The 12,445-nt window shown below is 45.5% G+C and overlaps 1 long non-coding RNA gene across 4 annotated transcripts in view; it reads left to right on the top strand.

Moving 5' to 3' along the window:
• LOC113617885 (uncharacterized) overlaps positions 1 to 12,445 on the top strand; it is a 31,339-nt gene that overhangs the window by 11,565 nt on the left and 7,329 nt on the right. For 3 of the 4 annotated variants that reach the window (XR_003431806.1, XR_003431805.1, XR_003431807.1), the window contains exon 3: positions 3,057 to 3,190. This is a non-coding gene — a long non-coding RNA (uncharacterized LOC113617885). Of the gene's footprint in view, positions 1 to 3,056; positions 3,191 to 8,708; positions 10,173 to 12,445 lie in introns of those variants that run through there. The other variant, XR_003431804.1, reaches the window with a different exon arrangement.

Genomic DNA, 12,445 nt, shown 5'->3' with positions numbered 1-12,445 from the left:
CTGGCCAGGGAACTAAGATCCCGCATGCCGCGGCCAAAAAACTAAAAAAATAAAAAATTTTTTTAAAGATTAAAAAAAATTAAAAAACAGCCTGAGACCCTCGTGTTGCATCGTGTTTTATTGTGTCGTGCGTTGCAGTAGAATTTCTCACTGTCATTGTTGTCTTTTTGTGTATTTGTCTCCCTTAGTGTCAGTTCTCTAAGGGCAGGGCCCACGCCTGCAATTTCCCTCTCCCGCACCTGACACTGTTCTCACAGAGCTTCTTTGGAAAGGCTTGCTGTCGACGATGACCTGGAGGTCACAGCCGGGAACAGGCTCGCAGAGGCGCCTGTTTGTCTCTGCGTCAAGAAAAGCGTTGCTTCGGAAAACACTTCATTAACCTGATGTTTGTCTGATGGGAGCCATGTGTGCCTGGGCTTGAGTGTCACAGAACGTTAGCAGCAGTTGGGGTCCCTCTCCCCGACCAAGGCTGGCGCCTTGGCTGGAGGCTTGAGCCCCACCCCGCCCCACCCCCCTCGCTGTTTGTCCTGCTCGGGAAGGGGAGTTCTGAGGAGGAGGCCGGGCAGGGCTAGGGGGCAGCAGTGGCACATGAAACACACCTGAAAGCGCGCCAGTGGCTGCACACTCTCCCAGGTCCCCACGGGGCTCCTCTGATTGGTTCTTCCTGCCGCTGGGCCCTCAGAGCCACCAGTCTCTCTCCATGCCAGGGTCCCAGGTGTTGAGCATAGGAGCCCATCACAAATCACAGGACTGGCATATTTTGCACCAAAGGTGATGCTATTTATCCTACTTATCTTTACACTGAATTTTTCCTTTACCATGGACTTAGCCCGGACCTTAGGGCAATATCTTTTAGTGGAATCAACTGACAATGTTACAGAAGAAGAAACAGGCTGAGAGAGGAGAATGCTCCACGGTCTGGCTCCTGGTTCCTCCTTTACACCTCATAGATTCCCCCAATGTGAGAAAAGCATAATAAACTATGGTTGTTCACTGCAGAATGGGCCTTAAAATGAGAATCTATCCTAATTTATTAGTACTTCCCAAACTGAACCCAAAAATTTTATCACTAATAATGTTTTACTTTTATGGGTATTTTGTAGCTCACAAAGCACATGTTATCCATTATTTAAATTCACAATAACCCAACAAGACAAACTAGGGTTGTCATCCCTTTTTAACAGATGAGGAAACTGAAATATAATGAGGTAAAATAACATACCCAGGCTTGCAGTTAGTAAACCACAGAGGCAATTCCAACCTTCAGATCTCTGTTCCAAGTCCAAAGCTCTCTCTCCCGCTCTACGGAGCCATCCCAGGAGAAGGGATGAGTTATAGATAGGGATAGAGATACAGTTACAGTGTGGACAGATGCAGATGTAGAACAATCATAGCTACAGATATGGGTAGAGATGTAGTTACGGTTTTGCTATGGATGTGAATATAGATGTGGTGGTGGTTATGGATGTAGAGGTAGATATATAGTTATAGAGAGACATAGAGATGGAGATGGAGAAGGACATGCAGGTGGGGATGGAGCTGCAGATGGAAATGGAAATGGAGAAGGAGATGCAGATGGAAATGAGAAGGAGATGCAGATGGAGATGGGGATGGAGAAGGAGGTGGGGATGGAGATGCGGATGGGGACAGAGATGGAGAAGGAGATGCAGATGGGGTTGGAGTTGGGGATGGAGATGGAGATAGAGATGGAGAAGGAGAAGGAGATGCAGGTGGGGATAGAGATGGAGATAGAGATATGAAATGCCCCTTGAGCTAGCCGAATTAAAATTCTAATATGCAGCTAGAAAACCCTGGGTCTAGATACTCTAGCTCCCGACCATTCCCTTCTGTTCACAGAAGATCTTGTTTAAGGGAGATGATGCCGTAGAAATGATGTCTGCCAGGCTGAAGAGTTCTGGGGCTGCTGGTTCCGTGAACTGAAAGGGATGATAAAATTTCCCTTTCTCTTGTTCATCAAAATTAGCCTTTAGGACTTCCCTGGTGATGCAGTGGTTAAGAATCCACCTGCCAATGCAGGGTACACAGGTTCGATCCCTGGTCTGGGAAGATCCCACATGCTGCGGAGCAACTAAGCCCGGGCGCCACAACTACTGAGCCCACGGGCTGCAACTACTGAAGCCTGCGCGCCTAGAGCCCGTGCTCTGCAACAAGAGAAGCCACCGCAATGAGAAGCCCGCGTACTACAACAAAGAGTAGCTCCCACTCACCACAACTAGAGAAAGCCCATGCGCAGCAATGAAGACCCAACGCAGCCTAAATAAATAAAAATCAGCCTTTAATATATTTAGAAATTTTGGAGCTCCCTGGGACATTCTGGGATGTTAGTTTATATATAGTCCTACTTTGTCTTTATATATTTGAAAAATAAAAGGTGAAACTCAAAGGAAAAAATGAATAGTAAAAATATTTGTTGTAATTTTTACTATTATAAAATTAAATTATATTTTAAGAGTTCCAATACATTTCTAACTGTGGTAGATTTTAAGGTAATTATGTGTCTCTTCGGTAATATATTTGCTATCAACTTATTGCATAAAAGGATTACTTGCGAATTCAAGATAATTTTTAGATTTATAGCCCTTTCAAGTGAAAAGGGGGTTTTTCAGGAGTACTTCTGATTTCCAGTTTCTGGTGAATTTTCCATTTGCCATCAATAATGCTCCCTGCAGAAATCCCCCTTCATGTAAATCGAGCCTGACACTCCTATAATGCACAGTGCAAAAGAGCGCTCTTAGGGCAGGGAATAACGTGCGTGAATTATGTCAGGCCAGCATGCAGAAACCGTTCATCCCACAATTTATGATGCAGATGCTCCCAACACATGTTTTGGTATTCTAAAGAGATGTACGTGTTTTTATATTCATTGGCTATCTTGATAAATGTTTAGTGTGGGCACAGCAAAAACTGCTGATTTGAAAAGATATTTTTGTAAACCTGTTTCGGCCTACCTCTAATATTTATTACTCACATGATCAAAATTGTATGGCTCTATTACCCAGTCTAATGTTGTTTTTGTTGTTTTGATTTTTCCAAAGTAAAGTCTTTGTGAAAGACATCAGTTGGCACCTCAGAGTTTGGATTTCTCTGCAGGTGTGCTGGGGGCCTCAGCGTCCGTGTGCCTCAGCTGCCTGGGCTCAGTCTGTCCAGGAGGGATTTGGAAAGGACCCACGTAAGTAGCAGAGATACAGTTAAAGATGCTATAGTATATCATGCTATGTTGTGTTACTTTACATTACCTTATATTACACTGTGTTATATTACAGTTGTGCTGTGCTGTGTTGCGTTATGTTGCTCATACTATATATCATATCATATTATTACATTATATTGTTTTAGACTATAGGGCTATGGTTGCAATGCAGAAAAATAATTTTGTCTGAGTTGAGGATGGAGTTAGCGTTTGGGCTGAATGATACACTGTCACACTGTCCGCATTCCCTGGATAGTTGCTCTTCTCTTCACTTTCTGTCCTATGACTTGATCATTAAAGTCTGGGTTTTGATTTGTTTGTTTGGTGGTTTTGAAAATGAAAGGCTGAGAACTCACGCTTACCCAGCCTCCTGTCTTCATGTGTGGGGGGGGGGGGGGGCTGTGTGTGTGTGTTTGTGTGTGTGTGTTCCTGAAGATCTCAGGGGCTGGGATTCTATAATGTATCTCAGGGACCAGTTCTCCTATCTATGCCCCTGAGTCATCAGCCTTCATTCACACAAATGTAGAAGCTGGCGGACGCTCTGACTTCCCCTCCAAGGCTGTCTGCGCCCAAGGCTGTCCGCTCAGCGCTTCTCACAATGATGTCTGTCTTGCTTAGCTCCTGGCCAGTGTCTGGGAGTGGAATTTAGTCTGTTATTTGAATAACAATTACAAGAAAAAGCATGCAAATAGACGTGTAACATTAATTGAGGGATTATTTTTGAAAGACACTTTTAGTCACCTTCTTATAGTTAGGTCATTGAAAAGAAACCATTATTCTTTTTGTGAAAGATTGCTCCAGAAGCATTAGAAATCCAAGTAGGAATAAATCGATTAATTTTCAAAACTTGCAGGGATAAACTTTATTCTGAAATCATGGACGTTCTCTTCTAATTAAATTCAAATATGGTTAACTCCTTTCAGACATATTACAATAATGAATAGTAGACTGGGGCGGCGGTGGTGAATATCCTTGATCCCTGTAAATAATTAGATTGGTTGGCTAATAGAGCATAATGCCTAACACTGTAAAAATCCCAACCTTCTACATCTGTCTCATTAGCAAAAATAAATAGGTTTGTGTTAGGCCGACAGACTAACGCAGGAACCCAGTATTGTTCCAGGACCTGCCAAAGGAGGGGAGGACTCTTGCTGGCAGTGGGTATCAACATGGTTTTCTTCTTCCTACAAAGAGAGTGGGATGTGATTAGATTGGCAGCTCTCACAGCTACACTGCTGGTCGGTAACAGCCGAGGGGCAGAGACAGGTAACAGCCGAGGGGCGGAGACAGGAACCGGTTCTCTCTAGGGGGCCCCAGGGACATGGCAAAGAGCTTCTTTCTGCTTTGCAGAGATGGGTGACGAGGGTCCAGTGAGATGATGCCAGTGGTCAGTGTGAGCGTAGCGGGCAGTGTGAACATGGCAACAGCCCAGCCAGACCCCCCTTCAGTGCTTCCCCAGACATACATACCATGCCCTCACTCTTCCCTCAGGGTGTTTACAGAGTCACACTGACATTCTTCCATCCATGAATGCTTGCCAAGGAGGAGAATCAAGCTTGCACTGTGGGCCACGTTTGCACGTGCCTGATCTATACTAGGAAATTGTTGTCCATCCTTTGTGTTCTAAGCAGGGTGACCTGATATCTTGTCTGGGGGTGAAGAAGACTTCTACAATCACCCTCTTCTCTTTCTTTTTAGTTTCATCCATTCAGTTCACCAGTATTAACTTTCTCTGTGCTCAGCACTATTCTAGGCACTGAGAATATTTGCATAAATAAAGTTGATAAGTACATACTCACATAAATACAGAACAGTACTTACAGCCCTCAGCTGTCCTATGCTTATAATTTAGGAGAGAGACAAATGTAATTGATAATTATAATTAATAACTTAATTAAGTAACAGGTAATGATTGATAAATCCTGTATTGAGAATTAAAATATGATCTTTTAGATAAAGAGCAGATTAGGTCTAGAAAGACGCAAAGGAGAACTCTGAAAGGTGGGAAGAGAAAAGTGGATCGGTTAGGGGCCCAGGCTGGAGGGGTACCAGGGCAGGGGGCATCACACAACCCCCGACCAGCATCACAGGGGAACAGGCCGGGCATCTCCTGACCCACAGCCCTGAACAGAAGGCGGGGCAGGTAGGCTCATCCCTCCTCCAGGTCCAGTAGGAGTTCTGCCCACTGACAAGACCAGGTGACCCAGCAGCATCAGCAGAGGACTGACCAAAAGTGGCCCTCCCTCACCTAGAAAAACTGGACGACCAGGGACTCCAGGGGAGGAACCCACCATCTGGCCCAGGAAACACTCCAGGCTCTGGGGCTGGGAACTCTCCCTGCTGGAAGGCATCAGGTGGTCTGGCCTGGGGAAGATGCCCCCACCCACTTAGGTGGCACCAGCAGGGACCAGGGGGAGCCCCACCAGCACCAGAAAACAAGGAGACTGAACACTCCAAGCACTAAAACTGCCATTAGAACCACAGCCCAAGGAAGCAGGCCAAGAACTGTATGCTAAACTTAAATGGGGTGACCACCTGCTGAAATAAAAGATCCAAGTTGCACTGAGTCTCCTGATATAATAGCTGCAACGTCCAGGATACAATCGAAAATTGCATGTCATTCCAAGAACTAGGAGTATCACAACCAGAGTGGGAAAAGACGATCAACCAATATCAACACCAAGACCAGATCAGATGTTGGAATCATCAAACAGGGTTTTAAAGTAGCTGTGAACAAAAATGCATCAGTGAGTAATTACAAATTCTCTGAAAACAAAAAAGTAGAAACCTCAGCAGAGAAATAGACATTATTAAAAAAAAAAATTATAGAACTGAAAATTACAACAACAAAAATAGAAAACTCACTGGACATACTCAGGAGTGGAGCGGGGATGGCAAGGGCTAGGATCAGTGACCTTGAGGACAGATCAGCAGAATCTACACAATCTCAATAACAGAGAGAATAGACTGAAAAAAAAAAATGCACAGAGCTTCAGGGACCTGTGGGACAATAACAAGAGATCCCACACTCACAACATCAGAGTCCCAGAAGAAGAGAAAAATACTAGAGCTGAAAGACGATTCCACAAAATAATAGCTGAAAAATTGTGAAATTTGGTAAAAGGCATTCAAGACACTGAGCTTATCCTAAGCAGGATAAACCCAAAGAAATCCATCCAAGACACATCATAATTAAACTTCGGGAAACCAAAGACAAAGAAAAAAAAATCGTGAAAGACAAATTTCTGATAGATGAACACCAATTCGAATGACAACAGATTTGTCATTGGAAACCCCAGAGGCCAGAGGAAAAGGCATGACATTTGTCCAGTGCTGAAAAAATGACTTGTGAGCCACAAATTCTATAGCCTCAGTGAAAGTATCCTTCAGGAATAAAGGGAAAGTAAAGACATTCTCAGAAATAAAAGAACTAAAAGAATTTGTCACTAACAGACCTACCCTTCAAGCATGGCTAAAGGAAGTTCTTCAAACATTAAGGTGATGACAAAAGAAGGAATCTTGAAGCGTCAGGAAGGAAGAAGGAAGGACAGAAAGAGCAGAAATAGGGGTCAACGCAGCAGCCTTCCTTTTCCTCATGAGTTTTCAAAGTCATGTTTGATGATTGCAGCAAAAATTGTGACACTGTTCAATGCCGAGGACCAGGGTGTTGAAAAGTGGGACCTAAATGGAAGCACAGCTTCCGCACTTCACCGCCGGTGGGAAGGTGGGCCACGACACCACAGCCCCTCCCTGAGCGCTCATCGGAAGAAGCTGAGCTGGAGCGACCACATGGCAAAAGCTGTTACCAAATTTGGGGAAAACATGTTGAAATTTGCATTATTCCCACTATGTCACTAAGACCCGATGCTCAGTTGAACCATACTTAAAATGTGAGTATTCAAAGGTGAGTGCAGGAAAATCCCTCTTGCTTATCCTTCCTCTGGTTCAACATTAGTCAAACCTGCTAATGCACAAATTTCCTCGTCTGATTACAGAGACCGTGCCTTGGATCACGACGGCTGCCTGTGTTTGCTGTCGTGATTTTAAGACTATTACATAAAAAGCCATCGTCCTCTAGCATACACACCCAGAAGGTCTTATTTGGCATTGAAAGTGGTCTGTGATTTTCTGCTTTACGTGGAGCATCGCCTCCGTTATTCATTTTATTCCAATAACGGTAGCATTGCTGCCATCTGAAAAGAGAATGCACCCTGCTAAACTGGCAACCAAGAAGCAGAGACATAGCAACAAACGAGAGAATGGAAAAGGAGACAAGGGATGCTAACAGAAAATAGGGACCAGAAGGGGAGCCCTGAAGATGAGGGTCCTGTGGCTCCTGAGACCCTGGGGAGGAGCAGGGGCAGGGAGGTGACAAGCCCCTGCCCTCCCCTGGGAGCTGGGGACTGGGGTGCTCTCTCTGCATGTGACCTCCCTACTCACCTCCTCAGATTACGGATTGGCCATTGAGGGGTGTTCTTCCTTGAAGAGGCAACGTAGGAGGGGATCCTGGTGAGGCTGGCGTGGTCTCAACCCCTCCATTTCTGGTCACCCCACTTCTGCCAAGGTCCGGGCTTCCGTGTATCCCCTGACGTGACAGTTTAGGGGGTCCCTGCAGCGTGAGCTATTTCCCCCCTGTAGGACCCACATGCCCCCGACCCCCACCCCCAGGCCTTTACCGGGGTCTCTCTGGGCCACCTGCTTCTACATCCTGCCTCTCCCTCAGCAATCCTGGCCCCTGCTGAGTCACAGAGAGTCACTGCCACCCGCGGTCCTGTTGTCCCAGTGTGGAGGAGAGAAACTTGACCCAGAGAAGGACGGACGCCTTGAGTCTTTCTTGAAAGTTTCACCGTCCTGGGTGGTCGCATCCAATGGCTCTCGTCGGCTCACGTCCACACTCTGGCTGCCACAGGCTGGAAGAGGGAGCGCCTGCCCCTCTCACCTCCCAAGCGGGAGATAGGCCTGGCCTTGCCCCCTTCTTGGGATCAGGCAGCTGCAGGAACAGTGCAGCACTACAGATGCCCTCTGACAGCCGCCTGGGTCCCTCTCACCCACGTGCTCTAGGACTTCTGCTGCAGTTGAGTTTCTGTGCCGGTGAAGCTCTCAGGGCAAGAGCCTGAACTGTGAGCAATTTACCGTGTTAACGAAGGTGGCCCTGGGAGGCCTTGCCCAGGAAGAGGTGGTCCTGCAGGAGTGGGCCCTTCATGTGGGGAGGCTACCAGGGAATGAGCTTAAGGAATTGGAGGAAGACACTGTTGGGTTTCATGTGCCTCCCTGGATGGTCCTGGAGATGTTGAAAACCGTCCGGGGTCTCAGGGAGCCTGGGCCCCCGGCTGCCTCCCTGGGCCGTCCTGGGTGAAACCTGCAAGCGACAGATAAAGGTCTAAGGCCCACCGTGCACCCAACCCTCTACCAGTAGCGGTTTGGTTTTTTTGTTTTCTGCTTTAAAGCACATTGTCATACTATATGTGACTCTTTTTGTCTCTACTTGCACCTAGAGGTAACGCCACAAATAAAACACTAAAATGGGAGCTTTTCGGGAAAAAAAAAATAGAATCCAGAATGTTCTGAGCCACTTAAACTCTTCTGGAAAAGTGGAAAAAACAGTGTGGAAGTGTCAATCCTTCTATTGTATTTAGACAGTGTCTTTAAATGTCAACTTTGTATGTGATTGTGAGATGTATATGAACGGAGGCATTACTATCATTCTATCATAATTTACTGCTTGACCAAAATAAACTAATAAGATAAATAAATACATCTGCTCATCCCCAACTGACTAATATGACCCTGAATCGAAATAAAATATTGGATGAGCTGGCGATGCCAAGTTTAAACTGGATTAGTGACAGAATCTCAGTGTGCTGTTTCGATATAATTAACGCGATGATTTAATATGTTTTTAGCTCAGAATCATCGTAAGAGGTTTTTTGTAGCAACATAGAAATGAACACACACTCATCCAATCTGCAGAGGAATAAAAGGTTATAATATTTTTGAGTTCTCCTGGCAGAGGATCCATTCTCATCAATCTCATGCTCGGCAGGAGAGCCTAGGGATGTTTTTCTTCCCATCACTCACAGCCGTTATTTAATGGGGGGTAACAGCCACAGTCTTCATTAATATATTAACCTATGGCTCCAAAAGGCCTCGCAGTAAACCAGCTAAAGACTCCTCCTGGCAGGGTCATGTCACAGGGCTTGCAGACGTTAACCATTGGAAACACTGACCTCAGGGATAAGCCCAAAGTTAATAGCCAGTCGAAGTCGGCTGGCCGACAAGCAGAAAGAGGGAGCCAAGAAGCCGACCTCAGGGAACCCACGTGCGAGCTGTTCAAGAGGGATGGGGCACAACCACGTGTAAAACCTTACGGTGGAACGTCCTGCAGCTTCTAAGAGAATGAGCAAAATGGAACGAGTGCTAAATACATGGTTACGTGAAAAAAAATGAAGATGCCACAGGGATTAAACTCTTAGTTGCTCAGCATTCTAGCACTGAGGGGTCGCCAGAGGAACGGCTGGCTCCTGGCCTGCTCACCCTAAGGCTAAACCTACCGAGGCTCCCTGGAAACACACAGCACGCTTTCCTAATGACACCAGATCTCGGCTCTTTCAAACCGAAAGAACCGAAAAGGAAATCATAGACTCTTGTGGATGTGTAATGAGACAGTAAAGCATGTGTCTGTGGACTCTGCTTCCCGGTTTCCAAATGACTCACAGTGCAAGTCTTCACATCATAAGCTCAGGGGTCTCCCATCCTGCTCACCCTGCAGTGAAACCTGGCTCTGATGAGCCTCCACAGGACACACGAGCCATTGCCTATGCTGTAGCTTGAAGGTCAACAAAGAACGACCGGACATAACTGGGAAACCAGAAATACGAAGGACAGGGCTTCCCTGGTGGCGCAGTGGTTGAGAGTCCGCCTGCCGATGCAGGGGACACGGGTTCGTGCCTCCGTCCGGGAGGATCCCACATGCCGCGGAGCGGCTGGGCCCGTGAGCCATGGCCGCTGAGCCTGCACGTCTGGAGCCTGTGCTCCGCAACGGGAGAGGCCACGGCAGTGAGAGGCCCGCGTGCCGCAAAAAAAAAAAAAAAAAGAAATACGAAGGAGAAAGAATAAGGGAAACGAGAAAAAGGGAACCAAGAAATCATATGCACCTATGATCCCATATCGATTTAAAATATACACAGTGTGTCAGAGAAAGACAAATATCACATGATATCACTTGTGTGCAGAATCTAAAAAAAATCATACAAATGAATTTATTTATAAAACAGAAACAGACTCACAGACATAAAAAACAAACTTATGGTTACCAAAGGGGAAAGGGTGGCAGAGAGGGCTAAATTAGGAGTTTGGGATTAACAGATACACCCTACTGTATATAAAACAGATATACAACAACGACCTAGCACAGGGAACTGTATTCAGTATCTTATAATAACTTATAATGGAAAAGAATCTGAAAAAAATAGATATATTGTATGTAGGGAGTTCCCTGACGATCCAGTGGTTAGGACTCAGCACTTTCACTGCTTTGGCCCTGGGTTCAAAACCTGGTCGGGGAACTGGGATCCTGCAGGCCATTCGGCACAGTCAAAAAAAAAAAAAGAATATATATATATATATATCCGGATCACTTTGCTGTACACCAGAAAGTAACACAACATTGTAAATCAACTATACTTCAATTAAAAATATATATATACACAGTGTGTTTGTAAGTACACCAACGTATGTGTGTTTATACATGTGCATATATATGTGTATCTGGAAAGATATGTACTCAGATTCGAGCAGTGCTAATCTCTAGGTGGTGGGACATACTTTTTTTTTTAACTGTTGCGTTTTTCAGTTTTCATTTTCCAATTCCATAAGTGTACAATGCTTCTGAAATTACACAAAAAATGTTTTTCAAAATACAAATAAACTAAAACAGTATATTAAAAACCTAGAGTAGGGCTTCCCTGGTGGCGCAGTGGTTGAGAGTCCGCCTGCCGATGCAGGAGACACGGGTTCGCGCCCCGGTCCGGGAGGATCCCACATGCCGCAGAGCGGCTGGGCCAATGAGCCATGGCTGCTGAGCCTGCATGTCCGGAGCCTGTGCTCCGCAACGGGAGAGGCCACAACAGTGAGAGGCCCGCGTACCGCAAAAAAAAAAAAAAAAAAAAAAACCTAGAGTGATCTGAGATGTTGCAAGAAACAGAACAGAACTTCAAAAAAGACTCCAAATAGTATCTTAGAGATCCTGGGGAACAAATGCATTCGTAAAACAAGAATAGGATGACATGAAAAAGGAAAGAATAGAGGACAAGTAACTTTTAAAAGAATGCTGAAATTGAAAACATTAACAGAAAAGTTGTAAGACGGAGCTGGGGAAAAAGGCAGATGGAAAATATGGGAAGCAATAAAAGACTTAGAACATCAATCCAAAAAATTTCAACATCTAATCAATAAGAGTACCAGAAAGAGAGTGTAAAGAATCTGAGGGGTGAATGTTGTTAAAGAGAGATTATCAGAAATTACCAGAATCAAAAGTCTTCAAATGGGGCTTCAAATGGGACTTCCCCATACCTCAAAAAAAAAAAAAAGTCTTCAAATGGAGAGTTCTCAGCACAATAAATGAAAAAGAGACCCACATCTCAATATATCACTTCAGAACACACAAAGAGACAAGAATCAGATTGGCATCTGATTTTCCATACACAACACTAGATGCTAGAAAATAATGAAGCAACATCTTCAAAGTTCCTAGGGAAAAAAGTCTGTTTCACCTAAAATTCTGCAGCCCACCAAACCACCAATCAAGCGTGAGGTAGAATACAATCATTTTCAGATACGACATTTACAGAGTTTACTTCGTGCTCTCTCCTTCCCCTTCTGGGAAGTTACTCAAGAATGTGAATCAGAGAATGGAGAGAAAGTGACAAACCGAGGGGCACTCGTCCCCTTGCCCCCTCCCCTTCCAGGAAGCAGCCCTGGAGCTTAATGAGGGGAAACCCTGGGTGACAGAAGTCTGGATGCTACCTAGTGAAAGGACGCAGAAGGAGAATGCTGTGCCTTAGGTGTCTTTACAGAGGGTGACTAGGAGGGGCCATGTCAAAGGTTGGGTTTTCCAGAAACAGGAGCTGGGATGGAGTTTGTGTTGGACATCCGCACAGAGGAAAGGGGAGGAAGCAGGGTTGGGGAGCTGTGGCTCAGGCCAGGAGCCTGCAGGGCAGAGTGGGCCACCATGGC

The sequence above is a fragment of the Aethalodelphis obliquidens genome, unplaced genomic scaffold, assembly GCF_003676395.1.
Source record: "Aethalodelphis obliquidens isolate GAN/ISIS:26980383/991018 unplaced genomic scaffold, ASM367639v1 scaffold5, whole genome shotgun sequence".
NCBI lineage: Eukaryota > Metazoa > Chordata > Mammalia > Artiodactyla > Delphinidae > Aethalodelphis > Aethalodelphis obliquidens.
This window is presented reverse-complemented; position numbering and strand designations above follow the sequence as displayed.